Genomic DNA, 13,866 nt, shown 5'->3' on the forward strand with positions numbered 1-13,866 from the left:
TATCTTTACATATTTCTAATATTCCATATTCCCTCCACCCATGGTCTTTGCACATACTGTTCCTTCCCTAAGTACAACTTCAATTTATTTAGTGAAGACCTTTTTAATGTCCTTGAAATTGTTAGGACTGATCTTTAAGCTTTGGTAGAACCTAATGTTTTTCAAAATTATAGCTAGTTATGTGTGTAATCACTTAATGCCATTTTCCTTCACATGGAAAGGATCCATATCTATTGTGCTTCCTACCAAAGTACTCAAACCAAAAAAACCCAACAGTTATATACACAAACATTATTATTTCTCTCACTTAAAAACCAAGAGAAATCACCTCTCTTAACTCCATTTCCTGTATCATATGTTGCTCCACATCTCTCCTTTCTTTTTAAGCAAAACTCCAGGAAAGAATTATTTGTACAGTTCTCAGCTCTTTCCTCCCACTTTTAAAAAGATTTATTTATTTCTTTGAAAGGCAGAGTTACAAAGAGGCAGAGGCAGAGAGAGAGAGAGAGAGAGAAGTCTTCCACCACTGGTTCACCCCCCAAATGGCAGCCAACAACCAGAGCTGGGCTGTTCCGAAGCCAGGAGCCAGGAGTTTCCATGCTGTTGCAGGGGCCCACAGACATGGGCCATCTTCACTGCTTTCTCAGGCCATAGCAGACAGCTTGATCAGAAGTGGAGCAGCTGGGACTCAAACCAGAACATATATGGGATGCCGGCACTGCAGGCAGTAGCTTTACCTGCTTCGCCACACCGCTGGCTCGTTCAGTGTCCCTTGAATCCATACCAATGGGGACTTTCATCACAACGACTCTATTGGAACTTTTCTTTTTCAGATCAATAATGACTTTTATGCCACTAAATCTAATGACAAAATTATAATTCTTCACCTTAACCTCATCAATCTGCATATTTTACAGAGTTGATGGCTCTCTTACCTGAAACACATCCCTCAGTTGATTTCCAGGATTACACACACTTCTTGGTTTTCCTTTCACCTTTCCAGCTGTTTTCCAGTTCTCTTTTCAGGATCTTCTGATTGAACCAAAGAGAAATGAGAAATGGTATAGTGTTTATTACAATTTTTGCACTAACTTGGCAGTAAGTTTTATGTTACAGAAGTAAAACTTAAAGTAATAAATAATGTGAGCAGATTTGAACAATTATGCTGACAGGAACAAAAGGCTATTTTATTCAGGCTAACTAAGTCACTTGATTCAAAAGTTGTGATGGACACTTTCTCACCATTAGTTACTTATTCAATTGTAAATAACTACAGGTCTCATATATTTTCTACCTCTAATTGGACATCTAATGTATTTATTTTTAATTACCTAATGAAATTCCTCTCCCCTCAGTCGAATCAGTGTTCCAAACCCCAATTTCTTTCAACAAAATTCTGCCCCAACATTTCTAGTTTGTTTCCATAGTTCCTTAAAATTAATGAAGTAAATTCACATAAGGGTGATTTAGGGTAATTTTTGCAAAAATAATTTTCTCCACATTAAACAATCTAAGGATGAAAAGGACTGTTCAACAGAATTTCTGATAGCAGTAACAGAATAAGACAGTACTTCAGAGTTAGGTATCAGGACCCAATGAGAGCCTTTAAGATACTTTCAGGGGTCTGCAAAGTTCTACTTTTACTAATTACATTACTTGTGTGATTCTTGATTTTCTTCATATAATCATATTTCAACCAAAACATCATTATCATAACACATTGAATATAGAAGCAGATATATGGAAATAATTTTCAGGCAATAAAGAGATGTGAAAATATAATATAATACTACTTACTAAATAGTTTTACTTTTGAAAATAATGTTATTTTTAATGTTATCTAGTTAACATGTCATGATTTTTTCTTGGTGTTTTCAAGAGAGTGAATAAAAATTTGAAATATTTCTTGGTTTTAGTTTTCAATACCATTAATATCAATAGCTCCAGCGTCTTCAGGTATCATTTACCATATCAGGTACTCTTCTGGTTCCTCAGTAATTTATTTATTTTGTTTTATTTACATGAAAGGCTCAGAGAGAGAGAGAGAGAGATCACCCATCCCCTAGCTCACTCCCCAAATGTTCACAATAGGCATGACTTAGCCAGGCCAAAGCTAGGAACTCACAAATAAATCTGAATCTCCCACATGTATAGCAGGTAGTAAATTACTTGAGCCATCACTGACTGCCTCCCAGGGAGCACATCAGCAGGTAGTTGGAATGAAGAGTGGAGCTTGAATTCAAACCCCCATCCCCCACTTTCAGTCCCATATGGGATTCAGTCACCCCAAAAAATGTCTTAACCACTGCATCAAAGGCCAACTCTCTCAGTAATTTGAAATAATTAAGGGAATCCTGAGATCAAAAACCTTGAGGACCGCTGATCTGAAAAAAATGTTTTTCAAATGATGACTAACTATTCTCTAACTGAGATACTCATTAAAATATAGGCTTTGGAAGACTTATAATAAGGAGACTGCTCATGAATTTACATTTTTAACATGGTCCCTAGGTGAATATTATGCACACTAAGGATGGAAAAACCAAATGAAGATGTATAAACCTTGGAATCTGAAAACATTCCTCACCCTGCACTTACTTCCTGATCCCGGTTTCACTCTCCACCTCCCCACTGTAGTCTGGCCCCACCACTGCTTCCTGCCTCCTCTCTATACTTCCTGCTCTACCTCCCACCTCCCCAACATTATCCCTCCCACAGCCCTCTTCACTCCTCCGTCTTCACTCCTCTGTCTTCCTCACTTTCTCTCTCACTCCCACAATCCCCCCCACACACACCTTCATCACCCTACTGCCCTATCTCCTAAACTCTTCTCCAACTGCACATCCTCAATTAAATAGTTGGTTATTTCTTGAGGAAGCTGGACAATTCTTAGCAGAAGAGTTTAAGGGCAGCAATCAGTCTTGGAGAGAGGGCACAAAGTTGTACTTCCAGCACTTACACAAGAAGAACATCACTTACACTTAGTTTGTTTTATTTGAGGTGGTGATGGGGAGATGCTGCTGGGAAATCATGTCTCCCAATCTATTCCTTGTCATTCCTGGCCACTTACCTGTTTCTTTCTGCTACTGGACAAGGGCAGCCTCTTTAGAGGATATTATTTTCTATCCTTTACATTGGGACACACAGTGGGGTGAAGCTGGCAGCCACTTTATCTCTCCTAGCCTTGCCCCCAATCAGTTATTTTTAACAAGCTGCTTTCTACTTCTTCCATCATCTTCGTAAAATGAATACACAGTTCTGATCAGTCAGAGACCTGGAACTGGTTACAATGTTAAACATTTTGCCAGTTAACAGAATCCTAGCATGAATCCTGAAAATTTTGCCAAGCAGTGAATGAAACTTTTAGAGTTACAGAACTATGAAAGATATCAAAGTTGTCCTATACTGACCAGTGTTATTCAAGTTTTAGTTCACTCTCAGGATCAGAACCACACAGGGTGGCTTTTATAGATTCCCGTGCTCCATCCTGAGCCAATTGTATCAGAATCTCTGGCAGTCAACTCTAGGAATTTATAATTTTGAAATTTCCTCAAGTGACTATATAAACTGTAATCAGAAAACTATTGTCATAAGGAACATTTTTTTTTTTACCAAGAAACAAGAGAATAGGAAAACATGCATATTTTCTATCATCATCTAGTTCTTTTATTGGTTGCAAAAGGATGGACAATGCTCTTTTATACAATATATGCTTCCTTTCATGTAAAAACTATCTACCATTGTGTCAGTGTGCAGTAGTATCAGGATTAGTGAAGCTAATTCACAGTAACTAAAATCACAAGATATCTTAGTATAAATCAGAATGTTCATCTATTATGGGAAATACTGTAAATAGGAATGTTCAGTTTGATAAACAGCATATTCTGTCTCTATTAGAGAATGCACACACAAAACAAATTATCATCAGAGATCCTTAGTGAGCCTAGAATTATTTAAAAAGAGAGATAGTAGATATTCTGAATGATTGTTGCCTCAATGTTTAATTTGATCTATTTACAGATCTCCACCATTGGTATGGGAACTGGAGTATTTCAGTTTGCTAATCAGGGCAAACTTTTTCCTAGTCAGTGCTGGAAATCCACAACTAGCTCTCTAATTTTCCCTAATGTAGAGATTCTTTCTGATAATTCAGTTTCCTGATTAGATTTTGCCGTTTCAATTTATAATCATTGTCTATTCATACCTCCATGAAACTCAACTGAAACTCTGGGTGTTTCCAAATCAAATTAGCTATTCACAAGCAGTCTTTTGTGTTAATTTTACTGGCAGTTTATTTCACTGGGGATTTCAATTTCTCCTAATTTCACCTTGAGTTTCAGACCTCTTTGTTTTGATTTTATAAGGCACTAAGAACTTTTAAAATACAAGAAACTTTTAAAGAGTTCTTCAGAAAGTTCAATGTAATACCTACACCGTAAAAATATTATGGATGACATTTTGCATTGTAAGGGTTATAGTAATCAAAGAATATTGAGAATATTCTCAAGATGTTTCACTGTGTTAAGAGACATCCCAAATAAGATCATTAGAAATAACAAATGTGCAATATCACCTTTCATGAAAGATGGTCATATTGCAATTTTCATCTTTTTTTCTTCCCCAATTTCTTTTTATCATTGTTTTACCTTCAAAATACAGTAAAATGATCCCTGTTCTACCTACCCAATGTTATTCATCTCTATAGTCACATATTTTTCCATTTCTGAAAATAATCCCTAGGATTTTAAAAGAGTCTAAAATACAGGTGGTCTTATTGTACTGGAAAACAATCAACATTTTAATGAAGATTATACTTATAATATATTTATTTAGTTAATTCGTGTCCAGTCTTCATTCAGGCCTTTTAGTTAATGTAAATACTTCCCAAAAGCAACTAGAATGAAGCAAATACTAACAGTTATTTCAAGTTTATAAAAGTTTGTTAAAAGATTGTTATTTAAAACATTAATTTTTTATAATTAGGGATTGTCATTTGGCCTAACTCTTAAAATACCCGCATCCTATATGGGAGTGCCTGAGTTCAATTCTTTGCCCTAGGCATACCTTAGGAGACAGCAGGTGATAGCTCAAGAGGTTGAGTTCCTATCATCCATGTGGAAGACCTGGATTGAGTTCCAGTTTCCCAGCTTAAGCCTGGCCCCTGTCCTGACTATTGTGGGCATTTGGGGAGTGAACCAGTGGATGGGAGATTCTTATATGTCAAATTAAAAAAATAAACAACAATAAAATTAGTACTAAAAACATAGATACGTGCTTCCTTGAGAAAAGCTTTGTGTTCTGACGCTGCAACTCATATGCTGGTTATGTAACCAAAGAAATTAGTCTTCAAAATGGTAAAATGAGGAAAGTTGATCTGTTTATGGATTTTGTGAGAATCAAAAGTGATATTATATAGGAACACATCACAAAAAGATAAATTGTCACACTGATATAATTTCAGATTGTTAAAATTGCCAATATAAGAATTATTATGATGTCATGCGGGCATGAGGGGGAGCCATGTAACTTAAGAAAAATTCAAAAGTAAATTTTGAAATTAAGGAATATATATATTAGTGACAAACATATCTCTCTCTCTCTCTCTCTCTTTCTCTCTCCTCCTTTTCTCTCTTTCACATTTATCTTCTGGGAGGATCCTATTAGTAATTCAAATTGTTATGTAAATGCTATGCACTAGGAATGCCTGACTCGCACATATATTCTTTACTCTTTTCTCTGATTAGTTTATCTCCACAATACTAATTCTAGTTATCTACCTTTTTTTTTTTTTTTTTTTTTTTTTTTTACAGGCAGAGTGGACAGTGAGAGAGAGAGACAGAGAAAGGTCTTCCTTTTCCGTTGGTTCACCCTCCAATGGCCACTGTGGCCTGTGCTGCACCAATCTGAAGCCAGGAGCCAGGTGCCTCTCCTGGTCTCCCATGCGGGTGCAGGGCCCAAGGACTTGGGCCATCCTCCACTGCACTCCCGGGCCACAGCAGAGAGCTGGACTGGAAGAGGGGCAACCGGGACAGAATCCGGTGCCCCGATGGGACTAGAACCCGGTGTGCCAGCGCCGCAGGCAGAGGATTAACCTATTGAGCCTCTGCGCCGGCCCTAGTTATCTACCTTTAAGCACATTCTTGATTTTGTCATTCTCTAATGTCTATTTATTACACTCAAATTTCTTAGTTCAGCAAAAAGGTCTCAATGTTTCTCTAACTTCACCTCCCCTTATGTCTCTTCCTTAGTCTTTTTCCTTCCTCCACCTATCATTTTGATACCTACGCTATTGACAGAAAATATACTATTCTTGAAATATTGTAGACTCCTTCAGTACTCTGAAAATTGATCAAAACCATATATCTATTGAGAATCATTTATACTTGAAAAATCACTGGCCATGGAGTAGGAACAACAGGTGCACAAAATATGACTTGAGGAAATTAAAGAATATGTAAATAAATGGAGAGACATTTCATGCTTTTAGAAAGGAATAAAATGGTGAAGATGGCAATTCTTCTCAAACTGGCTGGTAAGATTAAATGTAATGCCTATCAAAGTCTCAGTTGGCTTCTTGACAGAATTTGACAAGTGGGTCCTCAAATTCATATAAAAATTCAAAGTACCCAGAACAGCAGACACAATCTTTAAAAAGTTAAACAAAATTGAGGACTCATATATTTCCAAATTTCAAAACTTACCACAAAGCCATAGTTAAGACAATGTGATACAGATACAAAGACAAGCATTCAGATAAATGGAACAAAAGTGAAAGTTCAGAAATAAATCCCTTCGTGGTAAGCTGATTTTCTACAAAAGTAATAAGACAATTCAATGGGGGGGGGTGATTTTTTTTTTAAATTGGTGCTGGGAAAACTGGATATACATGCTTAAGAATATTTATTTATTTCACAGTAAAGAGTTAAAATTATTGTGATTGACATCGTGCTTAATAGGTTAAGCCTCCCACTGTGATGCAGGCATCCCTTATGGGCTCAGGTTCAAGACCCGACTGCTTCACTTCTGATCCAGCTCCCTACTAATGAGTTTGGGAAAGTAAAAAATGACCCAAATGCTTGGGTACCTGAAAGTGGGGGACCTGGAAGAAGCTCTAGGCTCCCGGCTTCAGCCTGGCCCAGACCCAGACATTGTGGCCATTTGGAAAGTGAGCTAGCAGATGGAAGATCTCTCTCTCTCTCTCTCTCTCTCTCTAACTCTGCCTTTCAAATAAATAAAAATAAAATAAAGCTTTAAAAATTTAAAAGAGAGTTAAAATGATAAAATTCTAAAAGAAAATAATGGATAAAATTTCATGTGCTGAGGTTGGGCAAAGATTTCTTAGATATCATACTAAAATCATGGATTCTTAGAAAAAAGAACTTGATATATTGAACTTCAACTTTTGCTCCACAAAAGTTACTTTAAAATTAAAAAAACAAACAACTATAGACTAAGAGAAAATATTTACACATCATAGAGATGATAAAGGACTCATATCCAGAATATTTGAAAAACTCTTGTAATTCAATAATTATTAAGGAAAAAATAGGGCACAGCATTGTGGCACAGTGAGTTAAACTGCCACTTGTAATTCAGGCATCCCATATTGGCACTGGTTCAAGTACTAGCTGCTTCACTTTCAATCCAGCTCCCTGATAATGCCCCTGAGAATGCAGCAGAAGATGGCCCAAATGCTTGGGTCCCTAAAATCATGGACAAATAATTTTAATAAACATTTCATCAACAAAGTTACCCAAGTGACTAAAAAATGACATGAAAAGATGTTCAATATCATTAGTACTACAGAACTGCAAATCAAAACTCCAAGAAGAAAATACTACATATCCACTAGAATGGCTATAAACAAAATATGTTAATGAAGATGTAGAGCAAATGGACCACTTGTGCACACTGGTTGGAAAGTAACATGGTACAGCCACTTCGTGAAATATTTTGGAAGACTTTAAAAAAGTTAAACACAAACTTACAATACAATTCAGCAACTCTACTTTTAAGAATAAACTCATGAGAAATGGAAACATATATGTACACAAAAATATATATGCAAATATTCATAGAAATATTATTAATTGTAACAAAAATAATCCAATTGTTCATTATGTAGTGATAGATGAACTAATGTGATATATCCATACAATGGAATACTATTCTTCAGTTAAAAGGAACAGACTTGATCCATACTACAACATAACTGGAACTCAAAAATATTATGCTCAGTGAAAGAATCCAGACACAAAGGCCTCATTGTGCATGATTCCATTTACATGAAATTTACAGAAAATGGAAGCTTGTAAAGACATAAAACAGATGAGTGTTTGCTTAAGCCTGTGTGTTGGAACAAGGATTAACTGATAATAGGCACCACAGAACATTTTGGGAAGACAGAAAAATTCGAAAATTGAATTATGATGTTAGTTGCACAACTCTATAAATTACAATTACTTACAATGACTAAGTTTTATGGTATGGACATTATATTTCAGCAAAGTCTTTTTTTTATTTTTAACTTTTATTTAATGAATATAAATTTCCAAAGTACAGCTTATGGATTACAATGGCTTTCCCCCCATAACGTCCCTCCCACCCGCAACCCTCCCCTTTCTCACTCCCTCTCCCCTTCCATTCATATCAAGATTCATTTTCGATTCTCTTTATATACAGATCAGTTTAGCATACATTAAGTAAAGAATTCAACAGTTTGCTCCCACACAGAAACATAAAGTGAAAAATACTGTTTGAGTACTAGTTATAGCATTAAATCTCAATGTACAGTAAAGTCGTTTTAAAACTTCCACAGGGATATAGTAAATCAAAAAATTTGGTGAATATTCTTTAAGGCCCATACTTGGCTTTCATTAGGGCCACCCTATGTACACATTTTATTTTTCTGTATATACTAACAGTCCTTACACATAAGCTTGCATCTCCACCCTTGACTACCAAGCCTTATTACAGCTCCAATTTCATATATCCAGTTACTTCTCATACTAATCCTTGCAAAAGTTAACTCCCTATCCTCTTGCCTCAATAAATGTTCATTCTCAATTTTCCCCATAAGTGACATCTATATATTTTCTATATTACTTGCAACTTCAGTATTTTCAGACTCTCTACCTTAATCCCACACTAAATTAGAAATCTAGTCAAACAAATTTTTCATCATAACATCTTTTAAATGTACTCTTTTCATTTTCTAATCAAGTTTGTCTTGCTGGTTTTAGATCCTTATATATCGTTAGCAATCTATCTCAAGTTATATTTTTTCATATTGCTACTGTCACTTAAATTCTATAATGCCTTTAAGTATAAATATTTTTCATTAGTCAAAAATACATTCTGAAGAAGTGTTAGAGATAAACAAAAAGTAACCATGGAGTATGTTGCCTTCATTTAAGCACACTTAACAACATCTTATTGATAATACGTCCAGATATTTTAATTTAGACTTTATTCTAGAAACAAGTTCATATACATAATTTTTTAAAACCTGAATTCATGACTAAATACTATATTATGATCATCTTCCTAAGTCAATTAATATTTATCATTACTGATAGGACAGTAGTGTTCTTTTGTCTAATAAACTATTTTATTAAATATTAAATATTAATATATAATATATAAACATGTTATATATTTGATATACATTAAATATAATATAAATAAATATTAAATATTTATCAATAATTTTAAAAGCATTTAAAATCATTGCTGTTTCCTATCAGAAAATCTAAATTTATAACTTTCCTTCTTTCATTTGAAACACATAAAGAAATAGAGAGATAGAGAAAGAGAGAAAGGGATAGAGATCTTCTACTAGCTGCTTTACTCCCCAAATGGCCACAATGACCAGAGATGGATCAGGTCAAAGCCAGGAACCTGGAACTCCATCCAGGTCTCCCACATAGGTGGCAGGAGACCAAGCGATTGGGCCATCATCTAATACTTTACCAGGTGCATTAGCAGGGAGCTGGATAGGAAGCAGAGCAACAGGGACTTGGCGCTCCAATATGAGATACCCATGTTGCAGCCTGCAGCTTAACCTGCTCTGCCACACCAGTCCCTGAAAAGGTGTCTTAACTGGTGCACAAAATACATGATCCACATTCTCTTTCAAGATTTTCCCAACCTTAATATTCTCCAATACCCTTTTTAAAATTATTTTCCAATTTACACACTTTAACCCAGAGAGGGCAATCTGCTTATATCCCACATATATCTAGTTAATTCCCGATTTTTACATCTTATATTATTAGTACTGATATACAAATTTTGTATATGGTTCTATATGTGTGTGTGTGTGTGTGCATGTGCACATTTTTAGTTTTTTTCTCTCCTAGAGTGTGAACTAATTCTAAACCAACTTAAAAATTATTTATTTGAGAAGCAGAGAGACAAAAAGCTCCTATCCACTGGTTACACTTCCCAAATGCCCACAACAGTAGAACCCAACTCAAGTCTCCCTTGAGGTTGGCAGGGAATCAACTACTTGAGCCATCTCCTTCAGCCATCCAGAGTGCACATCAGCAGGAAACTGGAATTGGTAGCAAAGTCAGGACTGGAACACAGGGCACTCTGATGTGGAATGCAGGTGTCCCAACTGGGGTTTTTACCACTAGGCCAAGCATCCACCCCTGAAGGCAACTTTCAAGTTTGTCTTTATTTTATATACCCAAAAGCAACCACTACAATGTTGAGTATATAGCAAGTGATCATTCAATTAGTGTTGATTTAAATTTAAGATTCACATTCATTTATCATGAGTTTATGATTGCCCACTATGTGCATAATACTGGTTTAAGTGCCATCACAGAAACAAAGGAGTATATAATACACAATCTCTCCTCTCAAAGAATTTACAAAATATCTGGGAGAAAGAAGGGACATGAATGGCTACACAATAATATAGGACGACTATTCAAAAACATATCAATACAAAATGCCTAAGTAAATGAGGGAAATGAAAATCAGTGATCCAGGGAACAGAAAAAGAGTTAGGCTGAGTCTTAGATGAGATGTTGAAAATTAAAATGTGAGAGCAGCTGATAGCATTTCAGGCATGGGGAAATGGACTGAGTAAGAAAGGCAGATGTAGGAATTCACTTTAGGCAGAGGATCTGCTATAAATTTTAGTATAAAAAGACAAGTTGAAGTTAGGAAATGGATAATCATGAATGCCTGTTAAAGGAGTCTAACTTCAAATTGCCATTTACTAAGTACCTATGTGATTGGTGTTTTACATGCATACTGAGTATTTGTTGTGTGTGGGATACTGGACATCCATTTTCTCTTTCTCATAGAACGCTTATTTTGAGTCGATTGGGACTACAACTATAGCCTTAGCCTCCTGTACCCAAGTGACATGTAGTTTGAAAATGACTGAAGTTCTAGTTATCTCAGATTTGGTATCATGATTAGACTCTTGTAATTATGGAGCATTGTTCTGTTCCCTGTTTCCTTGTGTCCAGAGCTACTTCTATTTCTTCCTGTTTTCAGACCAGCTTCCCATAGATTTTGTGAGACCCCATTATTTTTCTAATGAACTAAATTTTGCATAAGTTACCCAGAATCAATTTCTTGCAACTAAAAGGTCCTAATTGACAGAGTTCTGTATTATTCTCCACATTTTACTGTTAAGGAGACTGTGGATTAAGTGAGATGAAGTAATTCCCAAGATTACATAGCTAGCAAGTAGCAAATATGCATGTTTGACTATGGAATCTAAATTCCATAGAATTACTTAGTAGAGGCTACGTGCTATGGTCAAGATGTGAACTCTAGTTTTAAGTCTTCAAAATTGATGTTGTTTTCCCTACACCATGTTGTTTTTTCAATAAGAAGTCATCACAAATTTTCAAGAAGGGTATGGTATGATGAAAATGGTATTTTAAAAAGGTTACTCTTAGTGGCTGGTGTTGTGGCCCCGCAGGTTGAGACACTATCTGCAATGCTTTGCGTCCTGGCTGCTCTGCTACCAATCCAGCCCCCTGCTGATGTGCCTGAGAAGGCAGCAGGAGATGGCCTAAGTGTTTGGTCCCCAGCCACTCAAGCAGGAGACTTGAATAGAGTTCTGGCTCCTGGCTTTGGCCTGGCCAGACCTGGGTACTGTGGCCATTTGGGTAGTGAACCAGAGGATAGATGATTCTCTCTCTCTCTCTGTCTCTCTCTCTCTTTCTCTCTCGGTAACCTTGCCTTTCAAATAAATAAATATTTAAAAAAAAAAAAAAAAGGAAAAAGAAGGTGAATTTTACAACAGTACATAGGATGGAAGGAAAGCAAGAGAAGTTGAGGTAGGAAAATAAATGAAGAAGGTGAGGTAAATAAGCTTGATGAGAAATGGCAGGATTCTGAATAGTAAAATGACAGCTGGAATGAAACAAAGTATAGAAGGTAACAGTTACTAGAATGCTCTATAAGTTGTCATTTTTTTCTCTCTCTCTCTGAAATGCATATCCCATTAAACTTTTTTACTATTTCATAATAACTTTGGTCCAATGATTTCAAATTTCAGTCCAGTAAGCATAAGCTTTGCTGAACTAAATAGAATCTCTTAGTAAGCATATTATAAATTTTTAAGCATGCGAACATCATTTGCAGCTAAATTAGGTGCACATCATTTGCAGAAAAAGTGCATTTTGCCTAGTGATTTTTATTATCAGGCAACATTTCATGGCTTGAAATTTCTTCAAATAATCAAAAAACTAGGGAAAAGAGGGATATCACAAAATCCAGACAGATATTTGTAGGTCCTTGCTCAAGTTTTTCTTGCAAGTGTAAAAATAAGGTTTTCAGGAGAATAGCTGGCTCTCTCATGATCTTCATTTTCTAGGCAACAAAAGTCTCTGAGAGCAAAAGTCATTTTTGCCATTAAAAATTGCTTTATAAGTTAATAAGGAAAAGGTTAGGAGCTTTTAAATAAGAGTAAAGGAAATAATTTGAATGAAATAAATTTATAGTACTTAGATTTTTTTGTGAACATAATGGAGAAAAAGTGGGCAGTACTGCTTCTGATAACTTTAGAGTCATCCCAACAAAATACCATGCTTAGAAAACAAAAATTACATAATAAAAACATCAAATATCTGGGGCTGGTGCCGTGGTGCAGTAGGTTAATCCTCCACATGCGGTGCTGGCATCCCATATGAGCACCACTTCTAGTCCTGGCTGCTCCTCTTCCCATCCAGCTCTCTGTTATGGCTTGGGAGAGTACTAGAAGATGGCCCAAGTCCTTGGGCCCCTGCACCTGAGTAGGAGACCTGGAAGAAGCTCCTGGCTACTGGCTTCGGATGGGCACAACTCAGGCCGTTGCGGCCATTTGGGGAATGAACCAGCGGATGAAAGACCTTTCTCTCTCTCTCCCTCTCACTCTCTGTAACTCTACCTCTCAAATAAATAAATAAAATCTTTAAAAAAAAATTCAAATATCAATCAAAATAAAGAATGAAACCCCTGAAAGTGGTGCAATTTGCATGACACAAAATGTATGATAATACCTCAGACTAACCTATATGGGTGCTGGTCATGTGAAATAAACATCCTACTGGGGATGGCTGCACTGTGGTGCAGTGGGTTAAGCTGCTGCTTGTGATGCTGGCATCCCATTTAAGAGCACTGGTTCAAATCCAGCTGCTTCTGTTCCAACTCCCTACTAATGTTCTTCAGAAAGGAGTGGAGGATGGACCAAGTACCTGGGTCCTCACCACCTACATGGGAGACCAGAATGGAGTTCCTGCCTTTATAAAGCTTCAGCCTGGCCCAAACTTGTCTGTTGCGATTTTTGTGGAATAAACCAGTAGATAGGAGATCTTCTCTCCCTGTCTCTACCCCTCTCTGTCATTCTGCCTT

The 13,866-nt window shown here is 36.3% G+C and overlaps 1 protein-coding gene across 3 annotated transcripts in view; it reads right to left on the minus strand.

Annotated features, from left to right (window-relative positions):
* FAM133A (family with sequence similarity 133 member A) overlaps window positions 1–13,866 on the minus strand; it is a 43,892-nt gene that overhangs the window by 17,910 nt on the left and 12,116 nt on the right. For 2 of the 3 annotated variants that reach the window (XM_051827415.2, XM_008273002.4), the window contains one exon: window positions 936–1,032. The gene's annotated coding sequence lies outside the window, so the exon portion shown is untranslated. The remainder of the gene's footprint in view (window positions 1–935; window positions 1,033–13,866) is intronic. The other variant, XM_070067142.1, reaches the window with a different exon arrangement.

This window comes from Oryctolagus cuniculus, chromosome X (genome assembly GCF_964237555.1).
Source record: "Oryctolagus cuniculus chromosome X, mOryCun1.1, whole genome shotgun sequence".
Classification (NCBI taxonomy): Eukaryota; Metazoa; Chordata; class Mammalia; order Lagomorpha; family Leporidae; genus Oryctolagus; species Oryctolagus cuniculus.